At 45.4% G+C, this 19325-nt stretch overlaps 3 long non-coding RNA genes across 3 annotated transcripts; 1 reads left to right on the forward strand and 2 right to left on the reverse strand.

Annotated features, from left to right (window-relative positions):
- Positions 1-1581: 1581 nt before the first annotated feature.
- On the reverse strand, positions 1582-8332 carry LOC144410367 (uncharacterized). The gene is made up of 2 exons (XR_013468395.1): positions 8264-8332; positions 1582-2601 (listed from the first exon to the last, which is right to left on the reverse strand). It is a non-coding gene; the product is annotated as an uncharacterized LOC144410367 (long non-coding RNA).
- Positions 8333-13050: 4718 nt separating this feature from the next.
- LOC120822895 (uncharacterized) lies at positions 13051-15155 on the forward strand. Its single transcript, XR_005712756.2, has 3 exons — positions 13051-13125; positions 13654-13778; positions 14728-15155. It is a non-coding gene; the product is annotated as an uncharacterized LOC120822895 (long non-coding RNA).
- Positions 15156-17556: 2401 nt separating this feature from the next.
- Positions 17557-19077, reverse strand: LOC144410368 (uncharacterized). The gene is made up of 2 exons (XR_013468396.1): positions 18621-19077; positions 17557-18223 (listed from the first exon to the last, which is right to left on the reverse strand). It is a non-coding gene; the product is annotated as an uncharacterized LOC144410368 (long non-coding RNA).
- Between the last annotated feature and the right edge of the window lie 248 nt (positions 19078-19325).

Here is a 19325-nt window from a genome sequence, read left to right on the forward strand (position 1 = left end):
TCCACTAAAAGTTTATCGCTGAATGTTAATTCCACAGCAAACAAATGCGCCACATATCTGCCAGTTTCTGCATAAACAGAGAAGAAGGTAGCATCATTCTTACACGGAAAGCAATGCGTTTGCCAAAGGGAAAGTGGTACGACGCTGCTGTGGTCTAATAGATTATAGTATGCGACAGGACAGCTGCATTGCGTGATGAATGGTTTCTCATTACATTTCCCGTTTTGTGCCATCAGAGTTGTTAGAGCCCCACACTGAGTCCCAAACAATAGCGGAAAGCCCCCCGATTCCAAATGTAGAGAGAAATAATGTTGCTTCATTTCATTATTCAAATGCTATTTTAAGCATTTGCGCTATTTGACCATCGGCACTACATGCAGACTTGAGTCTGGGCGGCTGTGGTCGTGTTCCTCGGGGTCCTTTGGGTCATTAGTGGCGTGCGGTTACGGTTACGGTTGGAGCTCCCTGACAGCGTGTTAAGGGATGTCCAGCAAACAGGCCATTCGACAGCTATAAAGCCAACGTTTAAAATGTTTTATTTAAGCATCTTGCTGCAGCACTATATGCTGATATCCGTAGCTGTTGGAGACGCAGGCTATTTTCAAACAATGTCGCTGTAATGAAAGGCCTGTGTAAGAACCGCTTTGCTAAATCACAGGTGTCGTGTTGAGCACTGCCTTCCTCCAGTCTACCACCGTGACAGCTCTATAATTAAACCGTAAACAATAATGGTCACAAACAACAGCAGTAAAAGTTGTACAGGCTGAGATAATAATAGGGCAATGCTATTATAGACACCAATCACTGCGTCTGCACAGTGATGCATGACTGCAGGAGTTTATTTCATGAAAATAAAACAAGAGTAAGTTATCCGATATTGCAAAAACGTCCATACCAAATAAAAAATATTACAAGAAAATTATTTTATTTCACGTTCTTAATGACTTAATGATTTTTTATTGGCATTCTGATTTAGTTGAAATAAAAAAAAACATCATGACATAATGTATTGTGTGGGGGTACACACTGATGACTGCACCCCCTACTGTGACCCAACAAATATCAAGTTGCGTAACCGAGCGCCCTGTGACGTGAGGCGGATGTTTTCACTTGTTTTGAAAGCGAGGACCGACTCATTCACAAACGGGGCTGCGTGGGCCGGCCTATTTATAACAGCAGATTAACCCTCATACCGGAGTGTGATTTTAAATCAATTAGCCTGATTAATTGCTTTGCAACCACTGCAATTATGCTTATTTAGTGTTGCATTGCGGAAGGGATGAGTACGCGTTTAAAGAAAATATCAAATACTGGTGGCGCTGGAATGAATTGGACATTGTCAATGCTTTTCTAATTAGATTTAATGACTGCGCCATTGTACTGTATCTTTTATCTCGCGTGCTTCTCTGCCTGTCTTCATTTGCATCTCTCATCTCTTTGATCTCTGATGTACTGCTGCTCTTTGGACCAAATCTCAGCCGGGGAAAGAAAATTAAAACAAATAAAAAGACATCTCCAAGTCTAAAAGCAACACGGCCTCAACTGGCTAATTATGGTTTTCAATGATTCACAAAGAGACGGTTAAATATGGATCTGCATTTTATTAGGATTTATTTATTGAGTGGAGGAGCGCTTTGCTCCGGGAGTATCTCACCGTGTCTTGGCAGGTGTCTGGCTAAGGACCCGGGAAAGGGCCCCGCACCCGTTAAAGGAGCATTAAGAAGGAGATTCATTGGCGGAAATGGAATATAATATTCAAACCCACGTTTGGCACGTTTGAAAAGGGGGGAACGACATCGCCACTAAATGCCACCGAGTGTTACACACTGCTCCTTAATAAGTCAAAGAAAGTGAGCAATATGCCATTCCTGTCAAAACCGCTCCGCTCAGATTTCTGTCACTGTCATTTGTATCCTCTCTTGCTGCCTCCATCACCCCCCCCCCCCCCCCCCCCGTCCCCCGCGTGCACAGCTGGTGTGTAATTGGTCAATCGCCACTCATCTGTGGCACGATTGGTGGACGTCTCATCGGGCCCCCGGGCAGCCGATGATCTCAGAAGAGCTTAACTAGAAAAGGCTTTTCTTTCATGACGCTGGGTGGATGAAACAAACGCACGTCAGCGACGTCAGAAAACCTTCGAGTGGCTCATTTTGTGCTGATGCACATTTTTTAACCGCAGCATTTAGATTTTTTTTTTTGTCAAAAATAGGGGCCCGAGACTCTCCAGCGGACGCCTGCAGACACCAATCTTGAGTTCATGCAGCTCGCGCCATAAATAGAAACATGCCACCCCCTGTAGGGTAAAAACGCGCCCCCACCCCTTTTAAATCCAAGGCCGGGCTAATCCCTCCGCTGAGCTGAGAGTTGCAGAGCGCTGATATTTCCCTGGAAGGCAACGCGATGGCAACTGCTTTGCTCCTCCATGACCACATTAAACAGAGCCTGTGAAGTGTGGCCTGTGGCTCGTGTCCTCTGCTTTTCGACCCGGCTGAATCTACTGCGTTTGTCTCTGTGAAGCAGCACGTCCGTTTTGGTCCGTTTCATCCGTTTGGGTGTTCTCCAATGTGCACCCGCCTCCGCAGCCACTTGACACAGTGCGCACTGGGGAAAGGAGAGATGATGTGAATTAGCCCGGGTGTACGTACAGACAATTAGATCCACTATTTAACACCAGCCTAGATGGGGGTTAATCGACCTTCACACAGATTACATATTTGATTTGCATTAGTATAAAAAGATTTAGACAGTGTCACATTCATCACGTTGCCAAACATACGACGGACTGTATAAAGCTTGACCGGAGCGGCGTCGTGAACTTCCACACCACTGAAATCCAGTCGGTCAACGTTGGACTGTAAACCACAATCATTTACGATTGAACAAGAGGGCTTTCACATCAGGACCGCAGAGTCCAGTTAGTTTGATTGGTGTGAACGCCGGTCCATTTGAAGAGGTGTTCTTCGCCGCACGCTCACACGGGTGTGGTTTGCATACCGGTTTGAAAAACAGCTGCACCAAAATTCTAAATATAAACAACAGTTTGCATAGTATGAAAGTCGACTGGTATAGATTTGGGATTTTGAACAACACGAACCAATGTCACATTGTAGTATTTATTACCATCATCAGGTCCCGAGGTATAAGCAAGAGCGGCAAAGACGGAGTTGAGTTGCATTGGCAGATTTGCCACTTCTGCTGGATGACTTGAGTTGTTCAGACAAAAGTTTGAATCTGGTATATTCACAAAATAGTGGAACACAATGCTTTCCTTTTAATAAGAATTGACAAAAAAGATAAAAATCTTTCTTTGTGTAGCAGGCGGCCTTCAGTTCACAGATTGTTGGCTCACACAAAAACACACAAGGATTTCCAATGAGGAGAAATAGGCTCCAGCATGAATGTTTTAACATTAATTACAACATGAACACCTCGTCCCGTCCACCGACCCCCGGACCGATCGGAAGGGCAGGGGGAGCAGAGCCCCCCAGGTCCTCTCACGGCTCCTCGGCTCCTCGTCCCACAAAAAACGTCCTCTGCTTCCCGGAGCCGCTCTGCCTGATCCGCATCCCTCACTCGCCGCGTGTTTGCTCATGTATATTACAGCTCGTGTTCACACATCGCTCGGCCGCGTTACGTATTAAATATTAAACGTTCCGCCATCAGTCGCGATGCGTTTGACCCGGGCGGAAATACTTTGAGCCTTCGAGTTTAATTTGAATCAAAGATGATGCACACTGCAGCAAACGGGATACCGTGGGCTCGTGCCTGACGCACTACGGATTGACTGATATGATATCTGACTGTTTATTGTGGCAATCTCTGCACCCGCCAGCGAGCAGTATACACTGAACATGATCTCCCATCAGCTCCCTTCATGAACATCATCCGGCTTCTCGGCAAGAGCCACGCAGATTTTTTCGCATCATTAATACGTTGATTGCCGTTTGGATGATCCGCACCAGCTCTGCACCCCAGTGATTGGCTCGACGGCGGCGTCGCATTAATGACACTTCAATGACATTTTGACACTTTTGAAAAGCCGCAAGTGCTTCACAGCGTGTCGCCGCCGCTGACGGTGGAGAGGATGACTGGTGAAGCGAGTGTTTTAAAAAAAGGTAATCGTTTTAGGCATTTCTTAGCTCCTCTGGCAATAAATAAAGGTAATTTGTGATTTCTTATAAGTGACCAAACAAGCCGACTTCCCATCCATGCAATTATGCACATTTGAAGAAATTAGAAAAGCCTGAGACGGTTTTAAATTCGCTTGAAAAAAAAAGTAGTAGTTGCACTAAACGGAACAATCCAACATAAAAGAATGAATTCTGGGGTGGCAATCATTGCATGGAAATGATTATTATCAAGGTGAAGGAGAATCACTAGGATTCATCATCGAGGGATCACGTATATCTGCATCAACCATCATGGAGACCAATTCCATAGTTTGAAGAATTCACTAAATTCCAAACCTGCTCCTGGCAGAAAAGGTAAAGGCAGCAAAGTCAGTGGAATCTCTCACTGATGATTGAATTTCTTGACAAAATGTCCCTGCAATGCATTTAATAGCTCCTGATATATATCTTTCAGCCTGGATCGAAGCGGAGGCCTGACTTCAAGCCGAGCGGCGAGCAAAGTCAGACATTTCCATAATTTGTTCAAAAAGTCCTCTGGCACCAAATCAAGTCAAACAGATTTCATTAGCCGTGAAAAGTTTAACATAACCACACGCCAAAGGTGATTTCTCTGACACTTACTCCCTGGAAGGACTCCCAAGAAGAAGAGGTTTGCTTTTAAAAGCTGCGGCGTGCTTTCAAAATTTGCCTCATGACTGAACCCGTTTGTTAACGAGGCATCACGAACGCGAACATCGACCCGGCCAAACCCGGCGTTTCCCCCCCGGCGCCACGGTTAAGGGCGGGGGCCCGCGTCCTCTGCCTCTTCCTTCACGACGCGTGTGGCGCGACAACGGCTGAAGCCTCAAAATACACCAGCAAGATGAGAAAGAGACGGGCTCATCCATCATAGCGGAGTGGCGAGCTGGTCCGAATTGGCAGCTGTCCCCCGTGATGCTCTGAAAACGCAGGAGGCTTCCGTTTGGAATTACGATGCACGGCCCGGCTCCCGCTGCCAAGTTTTCAATGACACCCAGATACGTTATCAAGAGCTCTTTTTTTTTAACTGCGGTAGTTCTCCTAAAAACAACGTCATTAGGTTAAGTAAAAATAATGAAACGTCAGACGGAATCACAAGGGCAAACTCCTCTGGAGCCTCGGTGCGGTCTCCATCTCCCAGGGGTTTTAACAACGTGTGACGCAGGGTTGAGTAACTGAGCACATTAACGCATCACCATTACTTCGACAGGCATAAAAACATGTGTAAAAGATTGATCGACCCGTCATTGGCGGCTTTAAACAACGGCCGATTGATTACGGCCCATCGTGTGAAAAGTAACAAACATGGCGTCGGTGAAGATGGAGCGTAACCGTTCCCATCTGCCAACCGTCCACTCTCTTTATGCCTTTGCATTCGTGTTCATTCAAATGAAGTTCCAAATCGTGGCACGTGATTAGTGCCAATTAAAAAGTGTAATTTCTCCATCAACATATGCAATAACTCTTTGTAATTGTTCGGTTTTAATTGGGATTACTCCTGAAGCTAAATTGAGCTTGGACCTTGAGCTAATGGGCTTCTGGCAAGAACAGATTGGACATTAATATGTTCTAGGATGTGTGAAGATGTTTATTGTTAAATATCTGCGCTTAAACGTTACGTTCGTCTGTCCAGTCTTGATTCTATGTCAATGGTTGTTAAAACAATTTAAGCCTCAGAAATAGTTCCCATGAAAAATGTACGTGCTTTTGCTGGAACTGAAATATACGGCCGCGCGATTCGCGTAAACGAGCCACAAAGCGAACCTGAGAGACGCTGAGCGCACGGAGAGGAACCTCGATGAGGCCCCTGGAGGCCCGAATAAGGGTTGAGGAAGCACTTGAAGGGATTCCAACATTACCAAATCTCTGCTAATTAACATGCCGAGTTTTCTTTATCGCCAATAGAAACCGATGAAAACAACAAAATAAAATTGTAGTTAACCCAAATTATATTTTATGCCAGTCATCGATTTTATCTGAATCTGCCACATTAGTCATGGGAGAACTCAGAGTGCTTCTATGTGTGTTTCCGAGCGACGGCGAAAGAGGAGACTCCAGCGCGGCATATGGCTTTGTTTGGAAAATGCCTTTTGTTTGAAAATGGCCAGACGGCGAAAATCAACCCTGAAAACAAAGCCAAGGTCTGTGAGGCAAACCAACAGGAAGTGTGGGTGAGCACAAAAAACAAGTTGGATGTGGAGGAACGACCTCAGATGAGATTGGTTATGATGTATGATATAAATGTATACGCACACATATGCACTCGGAAATCTTTCTGTGGGTTTCTCACTCCCACTTTCACATTTTCATTCCCAAACATAAATAAATATATATATTTACTTATCAGGCCTCAATTCCATCGACGATTGGGGAAAAACCTTCACGTAAAACGATGGTACGCGTGTCAGTAATTGCACTGGCGGTCGACAGATGTGCTCTAAAGTGCTTACGCAGAGGCAGAGAGCTCGGGCTGAGTCGTCACACGAGGGATGCGAGCTGCAGTCGGCGCGGCACAGCGGATAACGAGCCCGCCGCAAAGTCAGTTAAAAGTCAATCCATGTGGTTCCGGGGAAAACTTTGGCTCATTGGCCGGTTTGTGCCGAGGGGAGAAGCCTTTCCCGGGTAATGATGCACCTGAAGTCGGGTCCAGCTCATTTAAAATAAAACAAGAGGAGGAGGAGGAGGAGGCAGAGGAGCAGTTGGGAAGACCTCCAAAAGCGTTCCAAATAATGCACCTTCTGATCACAGCGCACAACCTTTGCAAGATGCCTCGGAGGGAGTTAGTCTTTTGAAGCCTTTATATCACTTCCACTATCGAAAAACACAGTCCCCTCTGCCATCCATCATGCCATCCAGTCACGGGCCAAACCCCGGGCCGGCTTGTTTATAGACCATCCAACTTAAGTGCTGCATGCATCTAAACCTGTATTGATTCCCAGCCAGGAGAAACACAAGCTCCTACATTAATGATCGGCCAATAAAAAGAGAAAGGCCCATTATTGCCTGACCATGTGTGTGTATTGGAGTGTGTTATGTTGTTTTTTTCCCAATGCAAATACACGCTCAGCATGACATCCAATCTGTGTTTCCTTTAGCCAAGGTGTGTGGCCGGCCTCAATCTCACCTCTCCAAACTCCTCGTTTTGGGTGATGGCTCCCACCAACAAAACGTTCTCAATGTGAGCGCTGATGTGAAAATCAAAAATCATGTTGTCTTTGTTTCAGTGAAGAAAGCAGCTTGACAGAGGACAATAAAGTCTCCTTGGCATCTTCAAACCAAGACAGGTTAAACCTCAATTTATCTTACAGCTTACAGCCCATTTCTAAATAAAAGAAAAGGTATGCAATGGTAGATGAAATAATACTGTAAAGCCCTCTTTAGGGTGCAATTTCAGTGATAAAATGTGCTAAAGTGACGATGCCATGTCTCATATTAAGGGAACTTTAATGGATTATCTGCATCCTGGTTGGGTTCGGTGAGAGAGCAAGAACCCCTTCAGGCACAGTTGTGCTTATGGATAAATAAATGATATCATTCTGCGTTTTCTCCAAGAGAGTGTGAGCATCTGCTGACAGATCCAAACTCCTCTGCGACTCGGAGACATTTCAGTCCAAACATCAGTCCCTTGAGGAGGGTTGAAGAAATGCGTTTACTCTTCATCCTCAAAGAGTCACAACTTGTGTCCAGTTCATACGGATTTTGTCAGCCTTTAGAATAGAAATACATTTTTGTTTTTAAAACTATGGAAAACATTCAGATTACCAAGAGATTTGAAAAAAAGCCTTCTAACCTGAAGCCTGAAGCCTTCTAACCGTCTCCTAGAAACAACCTGTGTACAATACACATTTGCCAGAGAATGTGCATTTTGCAGCCTACTTTATAGCGCAAATTTGAAAAGGTTTTTTATTGGTGTACACATACTAATCTTTCCACGGTGAGAAACGGGAGACGCTTCCTTTACACACACACAAAAGTAATAAATACAAATCATTTATCATCTCCAATCGAAAAAAAATAAGCCACAGCGACCCGCCAGCAGGAATCAAACAAATGGTCTGAAACAAGCTGAAACATGAACAAACAGCAGCACAGAACATTCTGAGAACCAGCCTCACCTGGTGCACAGAGCACAGACATCTGGCTACGGGGAAACAGGAAGCCATGTTCTCGTTCAATTCAATGAGGAAAAGGAAAACTTTTCACTTCTTCTTCTTGTTCTTCCCCTTTGAGGTTTTAAAGCGGTTCCCATCCTCAATGTTGCTCTACTGCCCCCTTCAGGTGTTATTCTCCTTTCTCGTTCCAATAAAATTTTAGTTTATTGTTCAACGCTGTATCAGAAACATATTTAAATTAAGAAATTATTCTTTTTAATTACGCTTAACTGCGTGTTTTAATGCAAATAACCACCAACGGTAATTATTACCAAGGAAAAAGGTAACATCTCAAATTTCTGAGGGTTTACACGGACATCTGTATCTTTGGGGGCTCATGAAAAGTTATTTTTGATCCCTTTTTCCCTCGACCCGTGACTGAAAACCACGACATGACGGAACCTTCATCATCACGTCCTCACTCGAAGCACTTTACTCACACGCCGCTTTGGTTCGTTAAGGCGCTAAACATAGCCATACATTTGCACACAACAACACTTCTCTTTGACGGCGCGTCTAATCACAGAGAGAACGCGTACCGCACTCAAGCAAAGACAAAGAAAAGCCTCCCGTCCACTGAGCAGCTTCCATCGTCCTCAGCGTCTCGCCCAGGACGACGCAGACGCGGGCTAATTAGCTAATAATTAGCTCAAACCGCTGGACCAAAAATGTTAACAGTGTCTTTTACCAGCGGATCGAAGCACAACAAAAAGGCAAACGCGTGACGTCTCCCCCCCCATTTGAGCCTCCTCCGCACATCCTCATCCTCTCTCTCGACCCACGCGGAGGCCGGCAGAATTAATGACCAGCTGAATTCACGAGGGAAAGTTATGAATAATGTTTACGTATTAATCATTCATGGCGGCCAGCCGAGCACGTCGCGCCGCCGCTCCCCTGGAAATTACAGGGCCCACCTCAACAACATAAATTATCCATCAGATTTCAATCAGGCCCGTCGAAGCCCAAACTATCTCCGCACAACGGCTGCAAAGTCCGGCGTCCGTGACCAGCAGGCAGCGCGCCGCCTTAATCCGTCAGTCGATGTATCGACGGCGAGGAAGCAGCGGTTTAAACGAGCAATCTGCTTTTTCGTCACAACGCGAAGACACAGTGTGTGGAATGGGTAAACGATAAGTTCACCGCAGAAGACAGAGCTGACATTTGTGCTGTTTAATGCAGCTGATGTTTCCCCCAAATTAAAATTTGATTTAGCATCCAAGCCACTTGCTTTCCCATCATCCCCTCCCTGGCTTTTCTGCGTAGACAAGCATTAATTGAGGGGTGTCTTTTTTTTGGTCCGTCTCTCTTCCAGTCCCTCGTCCTCTACAGAGGCTCTTTACGATTGTCCATATTGGATGAAATGCATGAAATATTTCGCTTATTTTGCTAAAGGTGACAACAAGGCAGAGAGAAGCCCAGATCGCTGTGAACATGCTTAACGATATGTATAATGATGTAAAATGTAGAAGTAGCAGTGAAGAGTTTGTACATACGTCATTGAATAGAATGAGAGAACGTGTCCAAACTTTTGACTAGTAGTGTAGTGATGCATCGATGCAGCGTTTCAGTCGGCTGCCTTTCTGGAAGGTTCTGACCCCTGATCACGTGAAAAGAATCCAATAACAACAAGATGAATGAACATGTTAAACACATTGTGGAACATTTGAAGGCGACGCTGCACATTGTGAGCTAGCAGAGTGGCTCAATGAGCACAGAATCAACACAAAATGTACCCTGCGGAAAAAAAAAACCCCACTCAAAACACAGTTTTCCGATTGACTCCTTGACGGCGGGATTCTAAAAGTTAAACATCAGAAGCGACACACACACACACACGGAGTAAGAGAAGTCAAAAGCAGAACACGAGGCCGGCTGGAGGGGGTGTGGGGGGGGGGGGAATCCTCGCCGCTCTTTACGTCGCCGGTCCGGCGACAAAGCGGCAGAAAGCCAAGCGGCATAATTAGTTTCACAGGAGGAGTGTGTTTAAGGACGATAAGCGTTGCTTTGGGTGCGGAGGAGTCAGCAGACGAGTGTAGCTGCTTGTTATCGGCGCGGCGCAGAGGGGAGAGCAGCCCGCCGCTTTAATAACTTTGAGAGACAGAGGTGAGGATGGGGGGAGGAGGAGGACGGATGCTGTCCCTTTTATCAAGTAACGCACGGAAAAGACAAACAAGAGATCCGTATCTGCAGCTTTTTTTTTTAATTTTTAACCAGTGCATTGGAAAGGAACGAGGCCTGCGTTCGGCCTGCTGAGAGTCACCACGAGAACACACAAACACATGCCGCCATCATTATTCATGGCGGAGACGCCCCTTGATGCCCGCGCTCGTCGAGTGAGCCTGACCACCGTGTGATGCGAGGAAGAGGAACATGAGAGGGAGCGCTCGAGTGGCTGCTGGGGAAATTGGTCCAAGAGACGTGTGGCGAGATGATTTTCCAGAGAGGCAACAGCAACGTCAGCCTGATGTGCCTGATTGGATAGAAGTCTATTTCCGGTGTTTAGACTGAGCTTAGGGATGTAGAAACCCATTTGGAGCCCAACACTAACAGTTTGATTTTGTTTTAATTCATTCTTTCAGACGGGTTATTTTCCTGATCAGCAGCTCAGTGGTAGTTTCCGCTGTACTTGTCAACAATTTCTGTTACTGGAAGTGTTTTCGGGGGTTCTGTACATCACAGGCAAAACCTCAGTAAATCAGCTGCTTTTAAAAGTCAAACCATTATTTTTATTTGGACTATTAATAAAAATGAAATGGATGGATTGATTGAGAGATTGAAAAGACCTTACATTGACAATCCATAAGGTCTCCCTGTAAATTCCTAGTGTGCACCCCCCCACAACTATGAATAGAAACGTGCTGTCTGCTCACTTGCTCGATTCATCAGCAGTAAACCTGCCAAGTGTGAAGTCAAATAAACCGGTTTACATGGTTGTTACTTCATAGCATTTGAAGTCGAATGAGACGGAGGAAGCATCCTTGACGGAGAGAAACCCAAAGACTCTCTCTTCATTCGAGTCAATTAAGATGTCCGGTTTCAGAAATGTCCTCCTCCTTTGGCCTCCATGTCAGCTGCGTTCACCCTTGTTTGGAGGTTGCACGAAGCTTTTCTCCGTTCTTGTTCTGCAGGCGAGCGTCAGCGTCTGAAACTGGTGGCGAAGGCTCAGAGTCGGAAGCAGAGTGGTGTCGGCTCGGGAGGCAGAACACCAGACAGGCGGCAACATTAAATTGCAGTTGTAAAAGCCTCAAAAAACTGCATTAGCGCCATCTTGGGACTCTTAAATATCTGTATCGTTGGGCACAATAATTCACTACTAAAAAGAAGGAAGTCCATTAAGTAAAAACCCTGCGAAGCACAACAACAATACATTAGAAACGCGATAGTTCACTGAGCAGGTCCAGAGAAATACGTCCATCGTACGAGAGGTGATGCTGACTCAAGTACGTCTCCATCTTGCCACAGAGTTTTCTCCAGGCCGGCTTTAATCTGGACATCTTTGACCCTTAGACTGAATAAAGCTCTGAAAAAGATATAGACAAACAACAAAAGAGGACAACGCTGACGGTTTGGGGCTTTTTCTCCCTCCATGTGAAGGCTGCCATTTGGCCCTTTGTCATCAGGACGAGCCTGGCGAGCGGGGCTCAAGAGGTTTTCATTTGAATTCTCTGTCTCCGCAGCCCGTCACCTTGTCAGAGCTATTCTTCACGCTGGCAGAAGGCAAAAGAGCAACTCAGCGGGTGTTAGCGGGCTGCGCCGTCCTTCTGCTCGCTCGCTCGCTGGGAATGCACAGGACGAAGAGGGCTGCTTTTCCCACAATGTAGGAATGCACACAGGAGTGTCTTCACGAACGCTTTCTCTTTGCCCTCTCGACTCTTTTGTGCCGTCAAGGCTTCTCAGGCTACCGAGGATCGTGCGCGCGAGCAAACCTCAATGGGAAAAGGTGCATGTATTCAGGCTTCTTTCTTCCAGCAGCCGCAAAGGGAAAACCTGTGATCTACAGAAGAAGCTCAAAGGACGGAGTTGAAAAGAAGGATGTGACCGATGTTATCCAAATACAGACTATGCATTTGTTTATCTAAAGAGCACTTTCTGCATTGTTGCCTGTGTTGCACAAATATAGGAGATAACCTTACAGAAGGCAAACAGCTCACAGTGAAAAGGTTGTAATGTTAATGTTAATGTTGTAATCAGCATCATTAGCAGGTCATTACACAGCTGAGGCTGAATCATTTGAAGGTATTTGCCATAAATTAAGATTTAATCAAGCAAACGGCAAATATTATTATTACGATTCCTACGGAAGGGGAACATAATGCGTCTGTAGCAAATTATATGGTGATCCATCCAATAGGCTGTATCCTTTTAATCCTTTTGAATCTGGATTGGTCAAAAAATACACATGAAGACAAACAAAGAATGTATAATAATTATTCAGGACTCCATATGCAGTAGCAGTTTGTTTATAGGATATAGTTGTATAGCATATTATAGTTCATAAGTTTCATTGTAGTGTTAATTTAAGTAGCAGTAACAATGCAGGAAAGGAGAACAGGAACACGACGGGAAACTAGACACTACAAACACGGGCTGGAAACCAAGAAAACAACAACTAACCGCTTCAAAGTGGAAAGATCAAAGGGGGGGGGAGGTGGCAACGAGGGACAGGTGAAAACAATCAGGGCGGGGCCGACGAGCCCACAGGTGGGAGGATAACAAAAAAAGGTCAGATTGTGACCGATTCCCCTTGCGAAGCTCTTTTCTGTGTGTATTTATTCACATGATGCAATCAGTTTCCGTGGTCACAGGACAGACCCACCGAAATCCACGTGAGATGTTTGAAATATAATACTGGGCTCTTTATTGTTTGTATTTAGAGGTTTTGTTTGTTGTGATTGATTAAAGTCCCGTTTTGGTTCAGTTTCCGACATTTTTTCGTCCCCAAAGTCATTAAAACCTCATTTTTGAACCTGAAGTCGTTTGTAAGGCTATTTCCAGGACGTCGTTGTACAGTACAGTGTAATCAAAAATAGAACTTTGTTTTGAAGCCTGAGATAAATCTCACAGGAAGCGGACATGTGATACAGCCCGGCTGGTTGACAGATGTCCTTTCCTTGACTTGAGATTATTGCCAGAGGTGGTTTTGCATGCGGTGTCATAATTGAAGAACCATTTTAAACCCCTGAACTTTTGTTAAATATTTGATTTGGCTCATGTAGTAGAACATAGAGACACAGCCAAAGAGACATTTCAAAGACACTATCGGCGGATTCGTGCTTGACCATATTTCATGCTTTCCGTGCATCAGAGAGGTATTCGGATCCGTCTAAGCACTGACTCTCGTCCCCTGTGAGCAGGAACAACGCTCAGAGGCGACACAAGGAGGGTTTGCAGCGACAGAGCTCTCGTTCGTTCGTGTCGGCGCCGGCCCGCCGACAACAGTGCCGGCTGATCGTCATCGTTCCTGTCACTCATCAAAAAGGTGACGTTAAACTCGGCTGGCTCTCATTTCAACATTTTGCCCGTTGCCTGAGTTTCATATTTGGAGTGACATGTGAAACTCGCACCTGGGCCTCACACAGTTTGTCACGAAAACAATCAAGAGACTAAAATATGTAATATTTTGAAATCACATATTACTTATGATATTAGATAGTTAGAGACTAGCCATTTAAATGGTTTTAAATACAATAAATAGTCAATGTCTATTAGTGCACTATATACTAGAATGTCTGGGGTGATGCCAAAGTATTGATTGAGTAGTTTACCTGTAATTTTAATTCAATTTAATTCGTTCATCCTCTTCGGTTTACATGGTGCTGGTCGGATGGCCCTTCTTCTGTCGGACGCTGGGTACTTAGCTTCACTTTTCACACCCACAATAATGAAGCGCTCTTTAAAGAACAATAAAATGTCTGAGGGAAAGCTTTACTACTGGCCAATCTCAGTTTTTACTTGTTCAATGCAGAGAGAAATCCAGTTCCCAGGCTCTTCGGTTCACATATCTTAATTAACAGCGGGGAGATAACGTTGCCAATGTGGCCTCGGAGTGGTGACTCACCCATTACGCACATTAGAACGACTCCCTTTTCATAAAAATCACATATTTCAGCCAAACGCTTTTGCACAGCCAAACCTTTCATTAGTCCTGCAGTGCACATGGAGATGCAGTGCTTCAGTGAAATGGTTTGACCAGCAAATTGTAAAATACACCGATGGGTGAAAGACACAGATATATTCAAATGATCACATTCAGCGCTTATGGTCTCGTACTTTCCTGCTCTCACGCCGCTCCGGGAATGATTGATAGTTTGACCTCACCCCAATTATCAACCAGAATGTGTCTTTGGCAGCCTTGTTTCCTCCCTCGTGTGTTACGCTAGTTCATCCTATCAGTCACTTTACACTTGACCTTTTCTTTTTTTCTTCAGACCAACGCCTGCAAATTCAGTCTGACTGAGAACAGAGACGAAGATGCTACAACCATTTCAACAGCTTAATAAAATAAAAGTGGCAATGACAACGACACCTCCCAAGAGGAAAGAAGCTTTTCAACTATATTAAATATTCACTCTCTGTGAGAATAGCAAACAAAACACAGACGTGTGTAGCAGTCTGAAAAATAATAGACGTTGAGGTATCTAACTCGACTGCTCAAAATGAAATGTTCATATTACCTGTATTTTTTTTTTTTACATTCATGTCCATCTAGGATGTGTAACACAGTTCCAATCAGATCAAAGTGGGTTTTACCCACGTGCCAGAATTCCCATGACACAATATAGCTCTCAATAAATCATGTGGGGGAGAAAGGCATAACGATAATTACACTTTGTAATGGTGCAAAACAGTTGCTCAACGGTGATTATGAGAGTGCGTGTGCATGCGTCATAATATCCGGGATGCACCACGTCCTCTCCAGGCTCCTGGGGAAAGTGTCCAGCGCTCACCACAGGTGCTGATCGCCAACCAAGGTAATGAAAAATGACATCAAACATGGGACACACTTAACCGTGAATGAGTTGTCATCACGCCGGCTACAAAAAGAAACCAAAAAACACCCAACGGAGGGGCCACAGCGACGTCACGGCGCCCCCCCCCCCCCCTTCCGGCGCCACGTGGGCGAGAGGAGCCGTGGAGGACGACGGGCCTCTCGCGGCGTTGGCTCGCCTGTCAGCGGCGCCGTCCTGACCAAACGTGTGCAGCAAGCGGAAAAAAGCTGTGCGCAATCAGCGAGACAGCTGCCGGCTTGATGAGGGTGTAGCTCGAAAAAGGCTTTTTGCTTTTTTTTTTTTTCCCCCTCCGTGTTTTGCAGCACCAACACGAGAGCACGCTGCACGCGGGGGGCCCGTCCGATGCGGCAGGGTTGGTAGGATGCAGAGGGGGTTCTGTATGCATGCAGGCGAAAGGGAGGGGATGGATGGATGGGAGACGGTGATGCAGAGGGAAGCAGGGCGGAGGCGTCTGATGCTGATCTTCGTGGCCTCGGGGAGATCGGGTTTACCTCATTTCCCTTTCATGGCTACATTGTCGGAGTCAGCAGTTTCGGTGCAGCGTATAATACAGCTGCAGGTTTTTTTTCTTTCTCTGAGCGTGAAAGGGAAAGCTTGACGGGGGCAGTCGGGGGGGGGAGGGGTGTTAAGAAAATAGTTGCTAAGCACTATTGAGCGAAACGAGCTAAACTAAGATGGCGACCACGGTGAACATCACCAAGCTTCAGCATGTTAGCATTGTCGTTGTTAATAGTTAGCATACTGACGTTAGCATTCAGCCCTGTGCGGTCTCATACGGCTTGCTTCTACTTGCAGGATAAACATATTTCACACTACGTGGCACCTGAAACATGCACCTCAGAAACACATTAGTGGTGCTTTGGCACCGTGACGGCTTGGTCGATGCACTTCGTGGGAGAAACTCTGCAGGGCATCTCAACAGTGTGCGGACATTGGTTCCAATCTATATACTGCTCAGACTTTGCATGAAAACATACGGAGGGATTAAGTGTCTGACATTTGACAGCCGGGGAATTAAGTAAAGAGGCGGAGATTCTTCCCTCATCTTCCCTGTCTGTTTTGTGAAATTGCATTTGTATCCCTCCTATGGATTATAAATGTATTTATTCATTTCATTTAAAATGGCTGTTTGCTGTGTATATAATTTTTTTGTTTTATTTATTTATGTAGGAATTATGTTGTGGCTGACAAAATGTGTTAATGTTGGTTTTAGGCAATTAGAGGGGAATAAATGACATAGACTGCAGGCAGCCTGATTCAGTGATTGCTTGACTTTGTAGAACTGAAGTCTGAGTGCTCTGAATAGATCAGCACTTTGTGTGCAAAACGAAGACAAACTTTCTATTTACCCTGTGTGTGTGTGTGTGTGTGTGTGTGTGTGTGTGTGTCTGCTGGGTTGGTGTATGACCAAGCAAACATGAATGCCTGTAATCAAGTCATCCACTTTGTGAGATATTATCTTTGACCTTGGAGCCGGAGGTAGCTAGATGAATTCTTAAACGCCGGATTGAGCTTGAAGAAGAAGCCCACAAACAGTAGATACGAGAGAAGCACAGCAGCAGAGACAAAAAGGACACACGGCGTCTTTAAGGTGCCCAGAGAAAGGACGAGAAAAAAAAACGATGAGCTGCAACAAGGTGAATACGAGATCAGAAAGTGAACCGCAGCACCCGGGTCTCGGCCCCCACCGCCGTTATTATTCCTCTGAACTCCCCACGTGACCTTTAGGTTGATTACAGTGGCGGTTTGGCATCAAAAGTGAACCAGCTGTGCGTGTTCATAGTGTGTGAGAGCGTCAGGACTGTAATCTCCGGTCCCCTGATTCAGTACGGACGAACAAAATCAATCCGACCTGTGTGGAGGAAATCGATACCCATTAAGAGGCACCAACAAAAAAAAAAAAACGTGCAGGACGCAGGAAAGAAAAACAGGCCTGCTGTGAGTTCTTGTGGGGCAGTGGTGCAGTATCAGAAGCTGGGAGTTTGTGCTGTTTCATCCAAACATTTGCCCTCGTTATATAACGTTTCACATTGTGATTTGTGGACTGTATTTTCTTTTTTTTTGTAGAAAGACTGTTTTGTTACATTGGTTTCAATTTTCAACAATATAAATTGCACTGGCATGGGGACAGACATCTCCGAAACCAGCTTTTAACTCAAGACATCAACACAAAAATTTTTTCAAAAATACTTAATACAAGACATTTAGCTGGAAGATCTATCAATAAGTCAGAAAAGAACAATTTAATGACGATATAATAACATTTATTCAACACATTTATTTCTAGATCCATGCAAAATATGTGACAATTTCCTAAGGGGACAAAATCACGCGATTTTGTCCATCCTCGGCCTTCAGAAGAAGGACAGCACGTCCGGGATGTTGTCACAAGATTCTAAACCAGACACACACTCCTCAAAGAAACACTTTCCTGCGTCAAGAACTTCTTGGGGAGGCGGATGCGTCTGCTCTGGTTTGTCCTCGCTTTCCCCGGCGGCGGCTGTTTTCTGCTGTTTCGATCCAGCGGCCGCAACGTCAACGCCCGGCGCGGCGCTCGGCTCTGCTCGGGCGACACCTCGCGACCCCGCTCCGGCGTTCTCCCGCAATATTTGACTCACTTCGTCCCCAATAACTTTTTCCGAAGTGAGCTCGTTCCACATTCTCTGCCGCATGACGTCGTACTTCCACCCAAAGCTGTTCTGCCTGGACCATCGCTTGAATGGCGAGATCACCAGATTGTCAGAGGCAAACGGGCGGATGTGGCCTTCGCAAACGAGGTCGCTCCCTCCGCCGTTTCGGGTGTAAACTGCAATGCAGTCCTTATTTGGGGTCATCTCGGCACTGGAGCGTACGGGCAGATGAGCCCAGCCTGGTGGAATCTGACAGAGTACATATTTGGTTGCTAATGGGGCAACTGCAAATAGATAGGACAAAAAAACAATGTCGTTAATGGGATATTGCTAAATCAGTGTTATGTTATGCGAACATATCTTGAAAAAAGTGCTTAGCAACCCACACATGGGAATAAAACAACCCAGTCAGTTTGGGTATGTCTTAAATACGTTATATTAAAGCATATCAACTTGTTCTGGTTTTAGCTCAACACGCATGAAATGTTTCTACAAGAAAATATGGAGATTCACAACATGAGTACGCTCAAAAATCATTAGAAAACTTCAGCTTCAGACTTCTATCTGAAACTCCTGAAAACAGGCGATGAAATTCATGTTCATCTGAAGAGAGAAGTTTGAGCGTGATCTGCTCCCCCCACACACACAGAACCCGGTGATAACCCTTAAATGTCTGCTTACCGGGCTTTGAGGTTCCCTGCTCTCTGTCCATGGTTTTGGGTGCGTGGTAACAACCGACTGCTGAAAATGATCAGTGATCAAACATTCGTGAATCTTGTGAAGCAAATGTAAACCAAACGGTCGCCCCGGCGACAACTGGAATGCAACAATACTCATTGCTTTGCATTCATGCGTCAAGAACTCCCCAATGTTATGGTTTAAAATCATTGGATTTTAAACCATAACATTCGTTGTGATGCATGTAATAAACTGCCGCACTCACATCTCGGGCCTGTTTGTCGCACGTCTCACTGTTACTGTGACCGGCTCAGGTCTTCTCTCTCTCTCTCTCTCTCTTTCCGTTTGCTCTGGACATATGGTGCTCCATATTTAAAATGCGGGGGACCGGAGGACTTTTGGGGCGTGACTTTCACGGCAAACAGCCAGCTGCAACGGCCTACATCCATCCGGCGTGTGCGTCTCCTCAATTTGCACAACCTTGGGAGGGATTTCTGTCTCCCCGGAGCAACGATCACAACTCCAGATTCCACATAAAGTTATATTTCATGCTAATGAATTAATGTACCCGTTTCCATTTTCAGCCTGAAATATACGCTCCCCTCCCGTGCCCAAATGAAAAATGAAATTAGTCATGTCATTTGCAGCCGATTTGTTTCGGGTCCCAGCTCGCTCTCCTTCTTTTTCCCCTCGGCGTGGTTGTTGCCG

The sequence above is a fragment of the Gasterosteus aculeatus genome, chromosome 7 (genome assembly GCF_964276395.1).
Source record: "Gasterosteus aculeatus chromosome 7, fGasAcu3.hap1.1, whole genome shotgun sequence".
NCBI classification, from domain to species: domain Eukaryota; kingdom Metazoa; phylum Chordata; class Actinopteri; order Perciformes; family Gasterosteidae; genus Gasterosteus; species Gasterosteus aculeatus.